Consider the following 8,927-nt stretch of genomic DNA (forward strand, 5'->3'; position numbering starts at 1 on the left):
TCTACTTTTCAATTTTTTATCTAGTGCAAATTGTTTTTGAAAGCTGTTGCTTTACAGCATAGTTATAACACAAAGCCCCTCTCTTTTCTACTTTTTCTCATTATATCCCTTGATATTCTTAAACTTTTTCTCTTCCAAATGAATATTTGTTTGTATTCTTTTAATTCCACAAAGTATAGCTTTGGTAATTTTATTGGTATAATATGAAATCTGTGGAGTAATTTGGATCCAATTGTCATTTTTACTACATTGGCACCCACAAGTACTAGATAGATGCTCAATTATTTAGAGAATGATTTCTATAAGCTTTACATTATAATTTTATTTGCATAAATACTCTGTGTATCTTGTTAGGTCGATCCTCAGATATTTAATACTGTTTATTCAACGAGGTAAAGTGTATCTTCCTTCAGTCTGCTTTGTTACCCAAAGTCCTTCATAATCTGCCCCCCCTGCTACCTTTCCAATATTCACACCTGACTCTCCCCCCCCCCACCCCACTAACATACCCTGCAATTCAGTGACACTAGCCTCCTTGCCAACAAGGAAAACTCCATCCCCTTGGAGTTCTGTAACCTGACTCACAGGCACTCCCTTATCAGCTCGTGGGGGAAGGGCTCTGGTCATCAACTTTGGTAGTTGAATCTGAAAACCATTAATTAGCCTTTTCTATGATGCAGGTTTTGGTATTATATGCAATATTTCTTGCAAATGATTAGAATCTTCATGGCGGTGAGGAGGAAGACACAGAAATAAATAGAAATATTGTTGGTAGCTGAGAAATAGCAAAATTTTATTAGCTCCTTTGGTGCCTCTATTACTAATTTCCAGATCACACAAACAGAATCATGAGTTTATTTCAAGTTATATACAAGACTGTTAGATAGGCAGAAACTAATCCTTGAACAAGACATTCAGTCTCCTGACTCTAGGCATTTTCACCGCTTGTCCCCTACGTTTGGAATTCTCTTCCTCCTCATCTCCACCCCATGACCTCCTTGGCTTCCTTCAAACCTCAGCTAAAGTCCTACCTTCTGCAAGAAGCCCTTCCTGGTTCTTCTTAGGACCAACCTTAATGCCTGAGTTTATGTAGTGGGTTTATTTATAACTGATCACCATTCATCCTTAGCTATTTAGTCTGTTTGTCCTCACTTTTCCCTCTCTCACCACCTGTAGTCTACAATATTGTTTTACTCTCTATGTCCTCCATCCCTACCGATGTCTTCCTGCAGTCTTTTGTTACTGACTTCCCTGTCTTGTATAGCACCAGGTGACTTTACTGTATTGTGAGGGCTGAGGAATGGGAGGACCCGATATAGGTAGCTTAATTGTCTCACTTCATCCTTCATTCTGGACCTCAGAGGATGGCTCAGTTGTGACTGACTTGCTTTTGATTTGGGCAGCTGGATAAACCGGTCCTTCTTGGCCTTTTACCAAAGCTCTCAGGTGTTCATTCATTTTCTATTGATTTTTCTAGGATTAAGTAAACCTTCTGTCATGATCATAGAATTTTAGAGTTGAAGCTTAGTCTGCCTACCTTATTGGCAAGGCTTATTTGCCTGGCTCTATTGACATGCCTACTGTTTCAAGCTTGATCACTTCCCAATCCCCAATTCCATTCCTATGCCACCCCTGACCATTGATCACTCTCTTCTCTCATGGAGACTATTCAAGACTTAGAATTAAGCCAATCCCATGTTTACCTCTCCCCCAGATTCATTATCAGAGTTCCCAAAATGTTGAGACTATCCCTTTGGGATCCATCTTCCATCCATCCTCTGGGACTGAATGGCAGGAAAGGGTGCCAGACTCCACCAGGCTCAGCCTCAGCCTCTCTGGTCTCTCAGACTATCCAGAGATCTGCACCTGAACAAATAACCTTAATCGCTCACAGCTACACTGAATCGTACCCAACAGCTAACCTTCCTTAGCTCCCACTTAGTTACATTAATCAATTCTTTTCTCCTTTTAGGCAATGGGGAAATCCTGCACTCACCCCACCCTACACAAATTCAAATTCTGCTCCCAGTAGCTCTGTCACAGCATTTTCCATCAAATACCAGTAAGAGAAGGGAGGAAATCTCTTCTGGAGTCTGAGGGGTGCTGGTGGTCATCAATCACTGTTCCAGGCAGCTATGAGCCCTCTGACCGAGGCCCAGTTATGCCATTAACATAAAATCATATAGAGAGTGGAACCTTAGAGATTACCTTGTCCCGGCAGTGTGGTACAATGGAAAGAGCTGGCTTCAGAGCTACAGGGTCTATTTGCAAATCTGCCTTAGGTTTCTCATCTATAAAATGGGGGAGGTTGGACTAGATGACCTGAAAAGTCCCTTTCATCTCTAAATGTAATAACCTCCCTCCCCAGTGTCACAACTGAGAAGAAACTGAGTCCCAGAATGGTTGTAAGATTTGCCCAAAGTGACATGGATTATAAATAGCGGAGGTTCTGGACAGTCAGACTCTCTACTGGTGTTTTCCACTATTGTCTTTGTGTCTCCAGGGTTCAGCAATTGTTGTTGCTGTTGTTTGTCCTTTGTTCTAGAAGAGGACCATGACATCAGGATGATGTCATGACTTGCACTGAACTGGATTTAAGTGAGGGAAGGATGAGCCCTGCAAGGTCACCAACCTCAGTCTCTCCTTCAAAGCTATCTGGGTCCAGTGGCAAGATATATATATCAAGACTACTGGAGATGGCCCTGGATATTTAAGGCAATTGGGGTTAAGTGGCTTGCCCAGGGTCACACAGCTAGTAAGTGTCAAGTGTCTGAGGCCAGATTTGAACCCAGGTCTTCCTGACTCCAGGGTCAGTGCTCTATCCACTGCCCCCAAGGTGCAGCACAGTGCCTGGAACAAAATAAGCCTTAAATGCTTATTGATTCATTGATTGATTGGTTCCTAGATATAATTTACCTATGTGCACAGTAATAGACCAGACCTGACTCAAGAGAATCCCCTGTTAGTTTGGGTTTGAATAGGATTGGGGAGATAGAAAGCAAACCTTATTTAATTAATATAGAGAAGTCCCAGATGGGGAAATCCCCTTACTAATATAAGTAGGCACTTTCTCTGCAACTTTTAGCCTTCAGAGAGTTCCCTAGAGAATTGAAAGGTTAAGTTACTTGCAGAGGGTCCCACAAGTAGTTTGTATCAGAGGTAAGACTATGTCAGAGGCTTGAAATTGGGATGAAATTAAATATTTGTAGTTCATTCAACAGTTAACCAAAGGAAGCTTGTTTAAAATATATAAAACAGGGGCAGCTAGGTGGTGCAGTGGATAAAGAACCGGTCCTGGAGTCAGGAGGACCTGAGTTCAAATCTGACCTCAGACACTTGACACTTACTAGCTGTGTGACCCTGGGCAAGTCACTTAATCCCATTTGCCTCAGTTCCTTATCTGTAAAATAAGCTGGAGAAGGAAAGGCATAACCACTCCAGTATCTCTGCCAAGTTGGAAACAACTGAACAACAGCAGCAACAACAGTTCCTCTTTGGAGGCAAAGTCAAATAGAATTTTGGTATAACCTGATTTCCTCCAATGTAGGCCCTTACCATGACGTGCTGAGCAAGTGAGTGCTGAGTGTTTTCTTGATAAAAAGAGGTTTTCAAGAGCATTTTCTGAAATAGTCTCCAAAATCATATTCACAAGAGCACTAAACCCTGATCTAGATAAATGTAATGATTCAATAGGAGCCTATGGTGTTTGTTTTTTAAATAATGAACAATTTTACTTTTATTTAAAGTTTTGAGTTCCAAATTTTATCCTTCCTTCTCTCCCTCTATCCCCCTCCCTGAAGCAATAAGCAATCAGATATAGGTCATACATGTGCAATTATGTAAAACATTACCATATTAGTCATTTTGTATAAGAAAACCTGAATAAAAATGAAAGAAAGTAAAAATAGCATGCTTCAGTCTGTGTTCAATCAATATCAGTTCTTTCTCTGGAGGTGGAGAGTATGCTTTATCATTAGTCCTTTTGGATTGTTTTGGATCATTGTATTTATTTATTTTTTTTTTTTTAGTGAGGCAATTGGGGTTAAGTGACTTGCCCAGGGTCACACAGCTAGTAAGTGTTTAGTGTCTGAGTTCAGATTTGAACTCAGGTACTCCTGACTCCAGCGCTGGTGCTCTATCCACTGCGCTACCTAGCTGCCCCTTGGATCATTGTATAGCTGAGAATAGTTAAAGCATTCACAGATCTTCATCAAACAATATTGCTGTCTCTGTGCACAATGTTCTCTTGGTTCTGCTCACTTCACTATCCATCAGTTCATACAAGCCTTTGCAGGCCTTGTTGAAATCATCCTTTTTGTCATTTCTCTGTGTGTGTGATTTTTTTTTATTTAGAATTTTATTTTTTCCAAAATTACCTGTAAAAACTATTTTTAATGTCAATTTAAAAAACTTTGTGTTCCAAATTCTCTTCCTTCCTCCTTCCCCAGCCGCCCCCCAAGAACGCAAGCAATTCAATATGTTATACCCGTGTAGTCATGCAAAACAATTCCACATTAGTCAGGTTGTGAAAGAAAACAGACAAAAACTTAAGAAAAAGGGTCCAAAAAAAGTATGCTTCAGTCTGTATTCAGATACCACCAGTTCTTTGGAGATAGATTGTATTTTTCATAAGACCTTCAGAGTTGTCTTGGATCATTGTATTGCTGAAACTATCTAAGTCATTCACAGCTGATCATCTTACAATGTGCTGTTACTTTGTATACAGTACAAATCACTAAGGGAGGAGGTTAGTGGGCCAGGGACAAGTGAAGACCAGGCAGCCTTCCAGATCTTGGGGCTGAGGAAATGGCCCTCTTCCTCTTGTAATGCTATAGAGCCTGTAACACTGAGTTTTCCTCAGTTTCCTCATCTATAAAATAGAGATAACAATCTTTATACTCCCTACTTCACAGGGTTATTGTGTCCTATAGAATGTTAGCTACATGAAAGCAGGGCCTATTTAATTTTTGCCTTTGTATTTCCAGCTCCTGATACAGTGCATGGCACATAGTAGGAACTTCATAAATGCTTGTTAGTTGATTAACAAAAATTCTTTGAAAAATTTAAAGCAGTAATAAAAGTGTTGCCCCTCATGTGTGCCACCAGTGCAGCTACCACTGCCCAGATCTGTACCTGGGAATTTTTTTCAGCTGGGTTATTAACAAATGAGTGGGACAGTTTCCCCCAGGAGCGGAGGCTGATCCAGCCTCAACCCCAAAGGGCTCTGGGAGGAAGGCATAGCAACTCAGGGGAGGCTGTGCACTTGAAGATGACGGGGGGCAAGGTGCTAGGACCATGATCAACAAAGAGAGAAAGTGTTTGTTCCTCCTCAAGGAGAGAACACACCCCACTCAGGGTCACCCTGGGGAAAAGTAAAAAATACACAGTATGTGAGTTACAACTCTCCCCCACCAGGCGAAATTTTCCCTAGACAGGGCTGAATTTTTCACCAATGAAGCCTGCAGAGCAGGGTGAGCTCCTCTACCCTGTGGGGTGATCAGAGAGCAACTGTTGTGATCCAAGAGGGAATTTTATTATTTATAGTTAAATGTTAGCTACATAGGGGACACCTGGGCTGCACAACTTACAAGAACCAGCAGAGGGCCTCAGAAATCCAGCTAAGTTATAGCAGTAACCATTTTTTTTTTTTAGCACATCGACTCTTTGACATAACAGTAAAATAATGCAGTATTTATTTCAACCCATGATGAGGCACTGGAGATCTTATTGAAGGCATTATGATGTCACAGGCTTTAACATGTTGACTTATGTATTGAAGGGAGTATCTTTTCACTAATTTCTGAGTAACAGGTCTTCATGTCTTGGAGTTAAGCCTGAGTAGAATGTTGGCCGACTCATTTATAACGTGTATGAATTTTGTTACAAATTGCTTTTCTATTAGATACATGGTGCACCAAAGAAGGCAACAAAATATTTACCAAAATGACTTATGCATATTTCATTGTCACCAAGTTTCTCATGAAAAATTATTGCCCTAGTGGAAATGAGTGCTCATTTTGCCAAGGCACTGCCCTCAGCTGAAGTATGCTGGTCCTGGTGAGGGAATCCAGGAGAATGTGATTTTTTTTTTTAGTGAGGCAATTGGGGTTAAGCGACTTGCCCAGGGTCACACAGCTAGTAAGTGTTATGTGTCTGAGGCCAGATTTGAACTCGGGTCCTCCTGACTCCAAGGCCAGTGCTCTATCCCCTGCACCACCTAGCTGCCAGGAGAATGTGATTTAACAGAGTCCAACTGAGTCAGGAGAGCTGAATTCTGTAGAGCCAAGCGGGAGTACCTATTGTCATATGATCTCACAATTGTCACAAAGTCGAAGAAGTAGGCCAAGAAGGGGGACAAATGAATTCAATCTGTTTCTGAGATTGTGTGCAGAAAGCTAGACCATTTATTATACCTTTGCAGTCATTCTGAATCTTATTTCCATAAGACTTTAAGGTTTATAAAGCATTTGTAACAAATCTGTGAAGCTGGTGGCTCAAGCATCATTATCTCCAATTTATTGGGGAAACTAGGACCTAGAAAACTTAAGTGACTCCTCCAAGGTCATAAAGCAATGGCAGAACTGGAATTAGACTCAAGTCTCGAGTCTGAATCCAATGTGTTCTCCACTAGGTTGTTGTGCCTTTCTCTGAGGGGGAAGGATTGCATTGTTTTCAATTTTGTAAGCATAGTTCCTACATTAGAGTAGGTGTTCAATAAATGTTTGTTGAAATGAATTGTATTCAGCTGAACTGAGTTGAATTGAATTAATTTGAAAGCCAAGAAATCTGAGTCAAAAACTCATGTGATACCAGTAAAGGCATCACAGATCAATGGAACAAGCACCCATTGGAAGCAGTGCAATTCTGGATAACAGGGAAAAGTGGTAGGTTTGGAAACAGAGGACCTGGGCTTAGAACCCAAATCTGCTACTCTCTACCAGTGTGGCCCTTGGCAAACCACTTCATCTCTTAGCCTCTGGTTTCTCATCCATATGTAATGAGCATGGAATAGGGGCAGAGATGCCCTGCCTGCTTCTGGCTGATGACATAGGCCTCAACTCTGAAAGGTCTTGGTCTTTTATATAATATTGACTGAGCATAATCTAAGTGGTCCTTTGGTCTTCCCCATCACAGATCAGCATTGGGGGTGGAGGTCCCACAGGGGTTAAAAAAAAGAGAGCTTCTTACTAATTCCCTTCCTTTGACTCTCTCATGTGGCAACTAGATCTTTTTCATTAAAATTTCTGGAAGAGGAATAGGTGTTAGGGGAAGATCTTGTCCTTTCTTGTAGGTTGGCATTGTGGTTTCTGATACTTTCTTGCTGTTGTTCAGTCATTTTCAGTCATTTTGAACTCTTCATGACTCCATTTGGGGTTTTCTTGGGAAAGATACTAGAGCTGTTTTACCATTTCTTTCTCCAGCTCATTTTACAGATGAGGAAACCGAGGCAAATAGGGTTAAGTGACTTGCCCAGGGTCACACAGCTAATACATGTCTGAAGTCAGAATTGAACTTAGGAAGATGAGTCTTTCTGATTCCAGGCCCAGCACTCTATCTACTACATCACCTAGCCAACCTTCTGACACTAAATAGCAGCTAAAGTACTATTTCAGCTAGGTAAACTAAGATTGAGACTTTTGAAACCAGGGTTACCTCTGCTCCTCTGTGTTTCTTTTCCTGAGTAAAGGTGACTAAATAGTCAAACCAAGATGGACACATCTATTTTTGGAGGCAACCATGTGAGTAGGAGATATTGGAAATCCTGAGTCTCTTGGCTGGAGTTGGCTAGAAGTAGGGGGAGTTGTTGCCTCAAAAACAATACCACTGAGGGGCAGCTAGGTGGCGTAGTGGATAAAGCACCGGCCCTGGATTCAGGAGGACCTGAGTTCAAATATGGACACTTGACACTTACTAGCTGTGTGACCCTGGGCAAGTCACTTAACCCTCATTGCCCCACCAAAAAAAAATACCACTGAGAGAAGAAGAATCTCAATATCCTGGTATGGCTCATCAAAAAATAACTCATAGAGGAGTTGTATGGCTAGTGCACAGCCGGGGTGAAATGTAAAATGCCTATTCAGCAATATCAGCTGAATTTAGCTTCATGTTTTAATGATGTTTTTAAGGCTCAGCTTCTTTTGGGGTGGAACAATGGGGGTTGACTTGCCCAGGGTCACACAGCTAGTAAGTGTCAAGTGTCTGAGGCCGGATTTGAACTCAGATCCTTCTGATTCCAGGGCCAGTGCTTTATATACTGTGGAAGCTAGGTGGCTACCTTCCCAAGGCTTAGCCTCTTGCAAGAGTATGAGAAATTATTATTGCTGTCTGTTTATGTTTTCTATCAATGCATGCTTGTGGGTCTTTGTGTTAAGCATTTCCTTTGTGCAGGGGAAATAAATACCTGTCCTGACTTATATTAGACAGTGTGCACATTTCTGTTCCCCCTTAGAGAAACCCTAGACCTGAACCAAAGCTAAGCTTTAGTTAATTTCCTCTGGGCTCCAGAGTAGGGGTGTAATGAACTGTAAGGGTGTGAAAAGAAGTTGGATCTTTCTTTTAGGTATTTAAGCTCCTTTAGCGCTGAACTTGGTCTGGATTGCAGGTGTGAGTCTAGTGAGGGGGTTCTTTAGCAGAGACAGAGACAGAAAGACAGAGACACAGAGAGAGAATTGAAGGAATAATGAATGTCACAGCCCCTTGGGCCTCAGCAGGAGTTTAAAACATTAAGTGTCAAATGAGAAGGTTGGTCGAGATGACCTCTAAGGTCCTTTCTAGCTCTTAATCTGTGCTCCTACAATCCCTTGAATTGTCTGTTGATGGATTTCTGTGTTCACTGCGCCTTTGTTGCCAGGATGGTTACTATGCTCCTTCTAGTGTTTCAAAGAGCAGGTGTCCCAACAATCCTGGGGCCTGACAGCTCCTCTTAG

Source organism: Dromiciops gliroides, chromosome 2 (assembly GCF_019393635.1).
Source record: "Dromiciops gliroides isolate mDroGli1 chromosome 2, mDroGli1.pri, whole genome shotgun sequence".
Classification (NCBI taxonomy): Eukaryota; Metazoa; Chordata; class Mammalia; order Microbiotheria; family Microbiotheriidae; genus Dromiciops; species Dromiciops gliroides.